Source organism: Arachis ipaensis, chromosome B9, assembly GCF_059453495.1.
Source record: "Arachis ipaensis isolate K30076 ecotype BB chromosome B9, ASM5945349v1, whole genome shotgun sequence".
In the NCBI taxonomy this organism is placed as follows: Eukaryota; Viridiplantae; Streptophyta; class Magnoliopsida; order Fabales; family Fabaceae; genus Arachis; species Arachis ipaensis.
The window spans coordinates 48,711,577-48,726,018 of NC_142444.1; the positions used below are offsets into that span (position 1 = coordinate 48,711,577).

At 36.7% G+C, this 14,442-nt stretch overlaps 1 non-coding gene across 1 annotated transcript; it reads right to left on the bottom strand.

Annotated features, from left to right (window-relative positions):
- Positions 1-11,691: 11,691 nt before the first annotated feature.
- Positions 11,692-11,795, bottom strand: LOC148544580 (small nucleolar RNA R71). The gene has a single exon (XR_015900878.1). It is a non-coding gene; the product is annotated as a small nucleolar RNA R71 (small nucleolar RNA).
- Positions 11,796-14,442: the final 2,647 nt, after the last annotated feature.

Below are 14,442 nucleotides of genomic sequence, written 5' to 3' on the forward strand. Positions count from 1 at the left end.
TTTATATGCTTTTTGGCACTGTTTTTACATAGTTTTTAGTATGATTTAGTTAATTTTTATTATATTTTTATTAGTTTTTAAATAAAAATCATATTTCTAGAATTTACTATAAGTTTGTGTATTTTTCTATGATTTCAGGTATTTTCTGGCTGAAATTGAGAGACCTGAGCAAAAATCTGATTCAGAGGCTGAAAAAGGACTGCAGATGCTGTTGGATTATGACCTCCCTGCACTCGAAGTAGATTTTCTGGAGCTACAGAAGCCCAATTGGCGCACTCTCAATTGCGTTGGAAAGTAGACATCTTGGGATTTCCAGCAATATATAATAGTCCATACTTTTTCCAAGATTTGATGGCCCAAACTGGCGTCAAAACATCCACTTTCTACCCTATTCTGGTGTTAAATTCTAGAACTGGCATAAAAGCTGGAGTTAAATGCCCAAACAGGCACCAGAGTTGGTGTTTAACTCCAAGAAAAGTCTCTACACATGAAAGCTTTAATGCTCAGCCCAAGCACACACCAAGTGGACCCGGAAGTGGATTTCTGCATCATTTACTTATTTTTGTAAACCCTTAGTCACTAGTTCATTATAAATAGGACCTCTTACTATTGTATTTTCATCTTTTGATCATGTTTTTATGATTGAACCCTATTTGGGAGGCTGGCCATTCGGCCATGCCTAGACCTTGTTCTTATGTATTTTCAACGGTGGAGTTTTTACACCCCATAGATTAAGGTGTAGAGCTCTGCTGTTCTTCATGAATTAATGCAATTACTACTGTCTTTCTATTCAATTCATGCCTACTTCTTCTCTAAGATACTCACCTGTTCTTCAACTTGATGAATGTGATGATCCGTGACACTCATCATCATTCTCACCTATGAACGCGTGCCTGACAACCACCTCCGTTCTATTTGCAATAGCTTGACTGTGTATCTCTTAGCCTCCGGGTGCACGACGCATGGTTGCCTCTCCTGACAACAGAGCCTTCCATTCCGTGAGATCAGAGTCTTCGTGGTATAGGCTAGAATTAATTGGCAGCATTCTTGAGATCCGGAAAGTCTAAACCTTGTCTGTGGTATTCCGAGTAGGATCTGGGATGGGATGACTGTGACGAGCTTCAAACTCGCGAGTGTTGGGCGTAGTGACAGACGCAAAAGGATCAATGGATCCTATTCTGACATGAGTGAGAACCGACAGATGATTAGCCGTGCGGTGACAGCGCATTTGGACCATTTTCACTGAGAGGACGGATGGTAGCCATTGACAACGGTGATCCCCCAACATAAGCTTGCCATGGAAAGGAGTATGAATGGTTGGAAGAAGGCAATAGGAAAGCAGAGGTTCAGAATGAACAAAGCATCTTCATACGCTTATCTGAAATCCTACCAATGAATTACATAAGAACTTCTATCTTATTTTTTGTTTTAATTATATTTTAAATATCAAACTCATGAACATTTGAATCCTCCTGACTGAGATTTACAAGATGACCATAGCTTGCTTCAAGCCTACAATCTCCGTGGGATCGACCCTTACTCACATAAGGTATTACTTGGACGACCCAGTGCACTTGCTGGTTAGTTGCACGGAGTTGTGTGAAAAGTATGCGATCACGATTTCGTGTACCAAGTTTTTGGCGCCGTTGCCGAGGATTGTTCGAGTTTAGACAACTGATGGTTCATCTTGTTGCTCAGATTAGGTAATTTTATTTTATTTTTAAGCTTTTTATTTCTTATTTTCGAAAAAAAATATACAAAAATTTTTCTTCTTTTTCATTTTTCCCAAAATAATTTTCGAAAAAACCAAAAAATTAATAAAATCATAAAAACCAAAAATATTTTGTGTTTCTTCTTTGAGTCTAGTGTCAATTTTTAAGTTTGGTGTCAATTGGATCTTTTTAATTTTTCTTAAAATTTTCGAAAACTAATGCATGGTGTTCTTCATGATCTTAAGTTGTTCTTGATGATTTCCCTTATTTGATCTTTGCATTTTCTTATTTTGTGTCTTTTCTTATTTTTCATATGTATTTTCAATTTATTAGTGTCTAAAGTTTAAAAAAATTTTAAGTTTGGTGTCTTGCATGTTTTTCTTTTCTTAAAAAGTTTCAAAAATAAGTCTTGGTGTTCATCTTGATCTTCAAAGTGTTCTTGGTGTTCATCTTGACATTCAAAGTGTTCTTGCATGCATTTTTATTTTGATCTTAAATTTTCATGTTTTGCATTATTTTTATATTTTTCTCTTTCTTCATTAAAAACTCAAAAATAAAAAATATATCTTTCCTTATTTCACTCATAAATTTCGAAAATTTGAATTGATTTAGTCATAAAATTTTAAAATTTAATTGTTTCTTATGAGTCAAGTCAAAATTTCAATTTAAAAATTCTATCTTTTTCAAATCTTTTTTAAAAAATCAAATCTTTTTCATTTTTTCTTTTATATTTTCAAAAATTTCAAATTAATTTTTAAAATATTTTTCTTATTTTGTTTCATATTTTCGGATTTATTGCTAGTATTCAATTTTTAGATTAAAAAATTCAAGTTGTTACTTGCCTATTAAGAAAAGTTTCAATCATTAAATTTTAAAATCATATCTTTTAGTTTCTTGTTAGTCAAGTAATCAACTTTAATTTCAAAAATCAAATCTTTTTAATTTCCTTTTGAAATCTTTTTCAAAATGATCCTCAATCATATCTTTCAATCATATCTTTTTCAAAATTTGATTTCAAAATCCTTTCTAACTTCTTATCTTTTCAAACTTGATTTTCAAATCTTTTTCTATTAACTACTTAACTTTTTGTTTGATTTTAAAAAGTTTTCTAATTCTTATCTTTTTCAAAACTACCTAACTACTTTTCTCTTTCTAAATTTTCGAAAATTACTAACCACTTTTTCAAAAATCTTTTTAATTAAGTAATTTATTTAGTTTTCAAATTTTATTTTATTTCTCTTTTTAATTTTCGAATTTTAACTACATTTTAAAATAAAAACAAAAATAGTCTTCTTTTATTTTAATTTAAATTCGAATTCTCTCCCCCTCTTCTCTCTTTTTATTTATTTATTTAATCACTAACACTCTTCTCTTCTTCTTATAATTCAAACCCTCTCTCCCTCTCTCTGAGTTCGAATTCTTCATCTCTTCTCATTCTTCTACTCTTCTCTTCTTCTACTCACATAAGGAATCTCTATACTATGACATAGAAGATTTCTCTTCTTCTCTGTTCTATTCTTTTTCATATGAACAGGAACAAGGATAAGAACATTCTTGTTGAAGCTGATCTGGAACCTGAAAGGACTCTAAAGAGGAAGCTAAGAGAAGCTAAAGCACAACACTCTGGAGAGGACCTGACAAATTTTTCAAAAAAGAAGAAGAGATGGCCAAACCCAATAACAATGGTGGAGATGCAAGGAAGATGCTTGGTGACTTTATTGTACCCTCTTCTGACTTCTGTGGAAGAAGCATCTCAATTTCTGCAATTGGAGCAAACAATTTTGAGCTTAAGCCTCAATTAGTTTCTCTGATGCAACAGAATTGCAAGTATCATGGACTTCCATTGGAAGATTCTCATCAGTTTTTAGCTGAATTCTTGCAAATCTGTGACACTGTTAAGACCCATGGGGTTGACCCTGAGGTCTACAGACTTATGCTTTTCCCTTTTGCTATAAGAGACAGAGCTAGGACATGGTTGGACTCACAACCTAAAGAAAGCCTAAACTCTTGGGAAAAGCTAGTCAATGCCTTCTTGGCAAAGTTCTTTCCACCTCAAAAATTGAGTAAGCTTAGAGTGGAAGTCCAGACCTTCAGACAGAAGGAAGGCGATTCCCTCTATGAAACTTGGGAAAGATACAAGCAATTGATCAGAAGGTGTCCTTCTGGCATGGTTTCAGAATGGAGCATCATATGCATATTCTATGATGGTCTATCTGAATTGTCCAAGATGTCATTGGACAATTCTACTGGTGGATCTCTTCTTCTGAAGAAGATGCCTGAAGAAGCCCAGGAACTCATTGAAATGGTTACAAATAACCAATTCATGTACACTTCTGAAAGGAATCCTGTGAGTAATGGGACGCCTCAGAAGAAAGGAGTTCTTGAGATTGATACTCGGAATGCCATATTGGCTCATAATAAAATACTGACTCAACAAGTCAATATGATTTCTCAGAGTCTATCTGGAATGCAAGCAGCATCAGGTAGTACTAAGGAAGCTTCCTCTAAAGAGGAAGCCTATGACCCTGAGGGTCCTGCAATGGAAGAGGTGAATTACATGGGAGAACCCTATAGAAACACCTATAATCCTTCATGGAGAAATCATCCAAATCTCTCATGGAAGGACCAACAGAAGCCTCAACAAGGTTTCAACAATAACAATGGTGGAAGAAATTGGTTTAGCAATAGCAAGCCTTTTCCATCATCTTCTCAACAACAGACAGAGAATTCTAAGCAGAACCACTCTGACTTAGCAACTGTAGTCTCTGATCTATCCAAGACCACTCTTAGTTTCATGACTGAAGCAAGGTCCTCCATTAGGAATTTGGAGGCATAAGTGGGTCAGCTGAGTAAGAAAGTTACTGAACTCCCTCCTAGTACTCTCCCAAGCAACACAGAAGAGAATCCAAAGAGAGAGTGCAAGGCCATAAACATAACCCACACGGCCGAACCTAGAGAGGAGGAAGAGACAGTGATTTCCACTGAGGAAGACCTCAATGGACGTCCACTGGCCTCTAAGGAGCTCCCTAATGAAGAACCAGAGGAATCTGAGGCTCACACAGAGACCATAGAGATTCCATTGAACCTACTTCTGCCATTCATGAGCTCTGATGAGTATTCTTCCTCTAAAGAAGATGAAGACATTGCTGAAGAGCAAGTTGCTAAGTATCTTGGAGCAATCATGAAGCTAAATTCCAAGTTATTTGGTAATGAGACTTAGGAGGATGAAACCCCCTTGCTCACCAATAAACTGAATGACTTAATTAGGCAGACATTACCTTAGAAGAAACAGGATCCTGGAAAGTTCTCAATACCTTGTACCATAGGCACCATGACCTTTGAGAAGGCTCTATGTGACTTAGGATCAAGTATAAACCTCATGCCTCTCTCTATAATAAAGAAGCTAGGGATCCTTGAGGTGTAAGCTGTAAGAATCTCACTAGAGATGGCAGACAATTCAAGGAAACAGGCTTATGGACTTGTAGAGGATGTCTTGGTAAAAGTTGAAGATCTTTACATCCCTGCTGACTTCATAATCCTGGACACTGGGAAGAATATGGATGAATCCATCATCCTTGGCAGACCCTTCCTAGCCACAGCAAAAGCTGTAATTGATGTTGACAGAGGAGAATTGGTCCTCCAAGTGAATGAGGACTACCTTGTGTTTAAGGCTCAAGGATCTTCCTCTGTAACCATGGAGAGGAAGCATGAAAAGCTTCTCTCAATGCAGAGTCAAACAGAGCCCCCACGTTCAAACTCTAAGTTTGGTGTTGGGAGGCTATCATCATGCTCTGAGTATCTGTGAGGCTCCATGAGAGCCCACTGTCAAGCTATTGACATTAAAGAAGCGCTTGTTGGGAGGCAACCCAATTATTACTTATCCATGTTAAATTTCTAGTTTCTATTGTTATTTTATATTTTCTGTAAGTTGATGATCATGTGAAGTCACAAAAAAAACTGAAAAAGCAAAAACAGAATGAAAAACAGCATTAAAAATAGCACACCATGGAGGAGGAGATTACTGGCATTTAAACGCCAGTAAGGGTAGCAGAATGGGCGTTAAACGCCCAGTCTGGTACCATTCTGGGCGTTTAACGCCAGAAAAGGGCACCAGACTGGCGTTTAACGCCAGAAAAGGGTAACAAGCTGGCGTTTAACGCCAGAAAGGGGAGAAAAGCTGGCGATAAACGCCAGAAATGGGCAGTAACCTGGCGTTTAACGCCAGGATTGGCACTCCAAGGGGCGTTTACATGCCAACATGGTGCAGAGATGAGAAATCCTTGACACCTCAGGATCTGTGAACCCCATAGGATCCCTACCTACCTCAACTCACTCCCTTTTCTCTATAATCTCTTCACCACTCACATCCATCCATCATAAAATCCCACCTACCTCACCATTCAAATTCAAACCATTTCCCTCCCAAATCCACCCACACATGGCCGAAAACCCTCTCTTCCTTACCCTATAAATATCCCTCCTTACCACCTTCATTTTCATACATCATACACCCTTCTCTCCCCCTTGGCCGAACCACTCAGACCTCTCCATCTCCCCCATCCTCTTCTTCTTCTACTCTTTTATTCCTTCTTTTGCTCGAGGACGAGCAACCATTCTAAGTTTGGTGTGGGAAAAGCTAAAGCTTTTTATTTTTTTTATAACCATTAAGGGCACCTAAGGCCGGAGAAACCTCTAGAAAGAGGAAAGGGAAGACAATTGCTTCCACTTCCGAGTCATGGAAAATGGAGAGATTCATCTCATTTGTACCCTATGCAATTCAGCTGGAATTGTCATAGAGGGAGACACCCTCATTGATGAGGACAAGCCCATCACTAAGAAAAGGATGGAGAAAACAAGAAAGCCCACTCATGGACCTCAACAAGAGCATGAGGAAATTCCTCATCATGAAATCCCTGAGATGCCTCAAGGGATGCACCTTCCTCAACAAAACTATTGGGAGAAAATCAATACCTCCTTAGGAGAGCTGAGATCCAACATGGGACAACTAAGGGTGGAGCAACAAAGGGCAGGGAAGAGACATCGAGGAGCTCAAACACTCCATAAGATCTTCAAGAGGAAGAACTAGCCGCCATCACTAAGGTGGACCCGTTTTTTAATTTCTCTGTTCTTATTTTTCTATTTTTCGTTTCTTATGCTTTATGTTCTATCTATGTTTGTGCCTTATTACATGATCATTAGTGTCTAAGTGTCTATGCCTTAAAGCTATGAATGTCCTATGAATCCATCACCTTTCTTAAATGAAAAAATGATTTTAATTGCAAAAGAACTAGAAGTACATGAATTTCAAATTTTAAAATAGTTTAATTATTTTAATGTGGTGGCAATACTTTTTGTTTTCTGAATGAATGCTTGAACAGTGCATATTTTTGATTGTGAAGTTTATGAATGTTAAATTTGTTGGCTCTTGAAAGAATGAAGAAAAAGGAGAAATGTTATTGATAATCTGAAAAATCATAAATTTGATTCTTGAAGCAAGAAAAAGTAGTGAATAACAAAAGCTTGTGAAAAAAAAGCAAAAAAAAAAAAAAAAAAAAGAAAAAGGAAGAAAAAGAAAAAGCAAGCAGAAAAAGCCAGTAACCCTTTAAACCAAAAGGCAAGGGTAGAAAAAGGATCCAAGACTTTGAGCATTAATAGATAGGAGGGCCTAAAGGAATAAAATCCTGGCCTAAGTGGCTAAACCAAGCTATCCCTAACCATGTGCTTGTGGCGTGAAGGTGTCAAGTGAAAAGCTTGAGACTGAGCGGTTAAAGTCTTGGTCCAAAGTAAAAAGAGTGTGCTTAAGAGCTCTGGACACCTCTAACTGGGGACTTTAGCAAAGCTGAGTCATAATCTGAAAAGGTTCACCCAGTTATGTGTCTGTGGCATTTATGTATCCGGTGGTAATACTGGAAAACAAAATGCTTAGGGTCACGGCCAAGACTCATAAAGTAACTGTGTTCAAGAATCAACATATTGAAGTAGGAGAATCAATAACACTATCTGAATTCTGAGTTCCTATATATGCCAATCATTCTGAGCTTTAAAGGATAAAGTGAGATGCCAAAACTGTTCAGAAGCAAAAAGCTACTAGGCCCGCTCATCTGATTAAGACTGATCTTCATAGATTTTTTGGAATTTATTGTATATTCTCTTCTTTTTATTCTACTTCGTTTTTAGTTTCTTGGGGACAAGCAAAAATTTAAGTTTGGTATTGTGATGAGCGGATAATTTATACGCTTTTTGCCACTATTTTTACATAGTTTTTAGTATGATTTAGTTAATTTTTATTATATTTTTATTATTTTTTAAATAAAAATCATATTTCTGGACTTTACTATGAGTTTGTGTATTTTTCTATGATTTCAGGTATTTTCTGGCTAAAATTGAGGGACCTGAGCAAAAATCTGATTCAGAGGCTGAAAAAGGACTGCAGATGCTGTTGGATTCTGACCTCCCTGCACTCAAAGTGGATTTTCTGGAGCTACAGAAGCCCAATTGGCACTCTCTCAATTGCGTTGGAAAGTAGACATCTTGGGATTTCCAGCAATATATAATAGTTCATACTTTGCCCAAGATTTGATGGCCCAAAATGGCGTCAAAATGCCCACTTTCTACCCTATTCTGGCGTTAAACGCCAGAACTGGCATAAAAGCTAGAGTTAAATGCCCAAACTAGCACCAGAGCTGGCGTTTAACTCCAAGAAAAGTCTCTACATATGAAAGCTTCAATGCTCAGTCCAAGCACACACCAAGTGGGCCCGGAAATGGATTTCTGCATCATTTACTTATTTCTGTAAACCCTAGGTCACTAATTCATTATAAATAGGACCTCTTGCTATTGTATTTTCATATTTTGATCATGTTTTTATGATTGAACCCTCTTTGGGAGGCTGGCCATTCGGCCATGCCTAGACCTTGTTATTATGTATTTTCAACGGTGGAGTTTCTACACCCCATAGATTAAGGTGTGGAGCTCTGCTGTTCTTCATGAATTAATGCAATTACTACTGTCTTTCTATTCAATTCACGCCTACTTTTTCTCTAAGATACTCACTCGTTCTTCAACCTGATGAATGTGATGATTCGTGACACTCATCATCATTCTCACCTATGAACGCGTGCCTGACAACCACCTCCGTTCTATTTGCAATAGCTTGAGTGTGTATCTCTTAGCCTCCTAGTGCATGACGCATGGTTGCCTCTCCTGACAACAGAGCCTTCCATTTCGTGAGATCAGAGTCTTCGTGGTATAGGCTAGAATCAATTGGCAGCATTCTTGAGATCCAAAAAGTCTAAACCTTGTCGTGGTATTCTGAGTAGGATCTCGGATGGGATGACTGTGACAAGCTTCAAACTCGCGAGTGTTGGGCGTAGTGACAGACGCAAAAGGATCAATGGATCCTATTCCGACATGAGTGAGAACCGACAGATGATTAGCCGTGCGGTGACAGCGCATTTGGACCATTTTCACTGAGAGAACGGACGGTATCCATTGACAACGGTGATCCCCCAACATAAGCTTGCCATGGAAAGGAGTATGAATGGTTGAAAGAAGTCAATTGGAAAGCAGAGGTTCAGAATGAACAAAGCATCTTCATACGCTTATCTGAAATCCTACCAATGAATTACATAAGTACTTTTATCTTATTTTCTGTTTTAATTATATTTTAATTATCAAACTCATGAACATTTGAATCCGCCTGACTGAGATTTACAAGATGACCATATTTTTCTTCAAGCCGACAATCTCCGTGGGATCGATCCTTACTCACGTAAGGTATTACTTGGACGACCCAGTGCACTTGCTGGTTAGTTGCACGGAGTTGTGTGAAAAGTATGTGATCACGATTTCGTGTACCAAATTTTTGGCTCCGTTGCCGGGGATTGTTCGAGTTTGGACAACTGACGGTTCATCTTGTTGCTCAGATTAGGTAATTTTATTTTATTTTTAAGCTTTTTATTTCTTATTTTCGAAAAAAAATATACAAAAAATTTTTCTTCTTTTTCGTTTTTCTCAAAATAATTTTTGAAAAAACTAAAAAATTAATAAAAACATAAAAACAAAAAATATTTTGTGTTTCTTGTTTGAGTCTAGTGTCAATTTTTAAGTTTGGTGTCAATTGGATCTTTTTAATTTTTCATAAAATTTTCGAAAACTAATGCATGGTGTTCTTCACGATCTTCAAGTTGTTCTTGATGATTTCCCTTATTTGATCTTTGTATTTTCTTGTTTTGTGTCTTTTCTTGTCTTTCATATGCATTTTCAATTTATTAGTGTCTAAAGTTTAAAAAAATTTTAAGTTTGGTGTCTTGCATGTTTTTCTTTTCTTAAAAATTTTCAAAAATAAGTCTTGGTGTTTATCTTGACATTCAAAGTGTTCTTGCATGCATTTTTATTTTGATCTTAAATTTTCATTTTTTTGCATCATTTTTATGTTTTTCTCTTTCTTCATTAAAAACTCAAAAATAAAAAATATATCTTTCTTTATTTCACTCATAAATTTTGAAAATTTGAATTGATTTAGTCATAAAATTTTTAAAATTTAATTGTTTCTTATGAGTCAAGTCAAATTTTCAATTTAAAAATTCTATCTTTTTCAAATCTTTTTCAAAAAATCAAATCTTTTTCATTTTTTCTTTTATATTTTCAAAAATTTCAAATTAATTTTCAAAATATTTTTCTTATTTTGTTTCATATTTTCGGATTTATTGCAAGCATTCAATTTTTAGATTCAAAAATTTCAAGTTGTTACTTGCCTATTAAGAAAAGTTTCAATCTTTAAATTTTAAAATCATATCTTTTAGTTTCTTGTTAGTCAAGTAATCAACTTTAATTTCAAAAATAAAATCTTTTTAATTTTCTTTTGAAATCTTTTTCAAAATGATCCTCAATCATATCTTTCAATCATATCTTTTTCAAAATTTGATTTCAAAATCCTTTCTAACTTCTTATCTTTTCAAATTTGATTTTTAAATCTTTTTCAATTAACTACTTAACTTTTTGTTTGATTTTAAAAAGTTTTCTAATTCTTATCTTTTTCAAAACCACCTAACTACTTTTCTCTTTCTAAATTTTTGAAAATCCCTAACCACTTTTTCAAAAATCTTTTTAATTAAGTAATTTATTTAGTTTTCAAATTTTATTTTATTTCTCTTTTTAATTTTTAAATTTTAACTACATTTTAAAATAAAAACAAAAATAGTCTTCTTTTATTTTAATTTAAATTCGAATTCTCTCCTCCTCTTCTCTCTTTTTATTTATTTATTTAATCACTAACACTCTTCTCTTCTTCTTATAATTCAAACCCTCTCTCCCTCTCTCTGAGTTCAAATTCTTCATCTCTTCTCATTCTTCTACTCTTCTCTTCTTCTACTCACAAAAGGAATCTCTATACTGTGACATAGAGGATTCCTCTTCTTCTCTGTTCTATTCTTTTTCATATGAGCAGGAACAAGGATAAGAACATTCTTGTTGAAGCTGATCCAGAACCTGAAAGGACTCTAAAGAGGAAGCTAAGAGAAGCTAAAGCACAATACTCTGGAGAGGACCTGACAAATTTTTCAAAAAAGAAGAAGAGATGGCCGAACCCAATAACAATGGTGAAGATGCAAGGAAGATGCTTGGTGACTTTATTGCACCCTCTTCTGACTTCTGTGGAAGAAACATCTCAATTCCTGCAACTGGAGCAAACAATTTTGAGCTTAAGCCTCAATTAGTTTCTCTGATGCAACAGAATTGCAAGTATCATGGACTTCCATTGGAAGATCCTCATCAGTTTTTAGCTAAATTCTTGCAAATCTGTGACACTATTAAGACCCATGGGGTTGACCCTGAGGTCTACAGACTTATTCTTTTTCCTTTTGCTGTAAGAGACAGAGCTCGGACATGGTTGGACTCACAACCTAAAGAAAGCCTAAACTCTTGGGAAAAGCTAGTCAATGCCTTCTTGGCGAAGTTCTTTCCACCTCAAAAATTGAGTAAACTTAGAGTGGAAGTCCAGACCTTCAGACAGAAGGAAGGTGAATCCCTCTATGAAGCTTGGGAAAGATACAAGCAATTGATCAGAAGGTGTCCTTCTGGCATGCTTTCAGAATGGAGCATCATATGCATATTCTATGATGGTTTATCTGAATTGTCCAAGATGTCATTGGACAACTCTGCTGGTGGATCTCTTCATCTGAAGAAGATGCCTGAAGATGCCCAAGAACTCATTGAAATGGTTACAAATAACCAATTAATCCAATTACTACTATCTTTCTATTCAATTCACGCCTACTTCTTCTCTAAGATACTCACTCGTTCTTCAACCTGATGAATGTGATGATTCGTGACACTCGTCATCATTCTCACCTATGAACATGTGTCTGACAATCACCTCCGTTCTATTTACAATAGCTTGAGTGTGTATCTCGTAGCCTCCTAGTGCACGACTGATGAGCGGATAATTTATACGCTTTTTGACATTGTTTTTAGTATGTTTTTAGTAGGATCTAGTTACTTTTAGGGATGTTTTCATTAGTTTTTATGTTAAATTCACATTTCTGGACTTTACTATGAGTTTGTGTGTTTTTCTGTAATTTCAGGTATTTTCTGGCTGAAATTGAGGGACTTGAGCAAAAATCAGATTCAGAGGTTGAAGAAGGACTGCTGATGCTGTTGGATTCTGACCTCCCTGCACTCAAAGTGGCTTTTCTAGAGCTACAGAACTCGAAATGGCGCGCTTCCAATTGCGTTGAAAAGTAGACATCCAGAGCTTTCCAGCAATATATAATAGTCCATACTTTGGCCAAGAATTGACGACGTAAACTGGCGTTCAACGCCAGCCTTCTGCCCAAATCTGGCGTCCAGCGCCAGAAAAGGATCCAAAACCAGAGTTGAACGCCCAAACTGGCACAGAAACTGGCGTTCAACTCCACAAATGGCCTCTGCACGTGCAACACTCAGGCTCAGCCAAAACACACACCAAGTGGGCCCCGGGAGTGGATTTATGCATCAATTACTTACTCATGTAAACCCTAGTAGCTAGTTTATTATAAATAGGACCTTTTACTATTGTATTAGGCATCTTTTGATCATCTTAGGATCTTAGGATCATCTTTGAACGCATTGTTCTTAGATCAAGGGGGCTGGCCATCTCGGCCATGCCTGGACCTTTCACTTATGTATTTTCAACGGTAGAGTTTCTGCACTCCATAGATTAAGGTGTGGAGCTCTGCTGTTCCTCAAAGATTAATGCAAAGTACTTCTGTTTTCTATTCAATTCATCTTATTTCGCTTCTAAGATATCCATTCGCACCCAAGAACGTGATGAAGGTGATGATTATGTGTGACGCTCATCATCCTTCTCCCTTATGAACGCGTGCCTGACAAACACTTCTGTTCTACATGAATTAAGCTAGAATGAGTATCTCTTAGATCTCCTAACCGGAATCTTCGTGGCGTAAGCTAGAATGATGGCGGCATTCAAGAGAATCCGGAAGGTCTAAACCTTGTCTGTGGTATTCCGAGTAGGATTCAATGATTGAATGACTGTGACGAGCTCCTAACTCGCGATTGCAGGGTGTTAGTGACAGACGCAAAAGGATAGTAAATCCTATTCCGGCATGATCGAGAACCGACAGATGAATAGCTGTGCCGTGACAGGGTGCGTGAGCATATTATTCACTGAGAGGATAAGATGAAGCCATTGACAAGGGTGATGCCTCCAGACGATTAGCCGTGCCGTGACAGGGCATTGGATCATTTTCCCGTGAGATGACCGAAAGTAGCCATTGACAGTGGTGATGTATCACATAAAGCCAGCCATGGAAAGGAGTGAGACTGATTGGATGAAGATAGCAGGAAAGCAGAGGTTCAGAGGAACGAAAAGCATCTCCATTCGCTTATCTGAAATTCCTACCAATGATTTACATAAGTACCTCTATCCCTATTTTATTATATTAAATTCGAAAACACCATTATCCATTTATATCTGCCTAACTGAGATTTACAAGGTGACCATAGCTTCCTTCATACCAACAATCTCCGTGGGATTCGACCCTTACTCACGTAAGGTATTACTTGGACGACCCAGTGCACTTGCTGGTTAGTTGTATCGAAGTTGTGACAATTATGTATTGAGATCAGCGCACCAAGTTGCTCACGTTGCCAGGGATTGTTTGAGCCTGGACATCACAATTTCGTGCACCAAGTTTTTGGCGCCGTTGCCGGGGATTGTTTGAGTTTGGACAACTGACGGTTCATCTTGTTGCTCAGATTAGGTAATTTTCTTTTCGTTTTGTTTTCAAAAAAAAAATCTTTCAAAAAATATTTTCAAAAATCTCTCATCTGTTTTCGAAAAAAAAATATAAAAATGTTTTCAAAATTTTATTCAAAATTTTTAAGAATGAATTCTAGTGTTTCATGAAGCATGTGAAGCCTGGCCGGCTGTAAAGCCATGTCTAAATTTATTTGGACTGAGGCTTGCAATTTGTTATCAAGAGCAAGCTAGTTGTTGCTAATCAACCTGCTGCTGATCCTCAATCACCTGCTGAAGCTTGGCTGGCCATTGGCCATGTCTAGTGTTTTGGACCGGAGCTTTCTTTGAAAGCTTGGCTGGCTAGTGAGCCATGTCTAATTCCTGGACTGAAGCTTTAGACTAAGAATGCAAGATTCCTGGAATTCATATTAAAAATTTTTGGAATCCTTATTTTCTCTTTTTCATATAGTTTTCGAAAAAAAAAAATCCAAA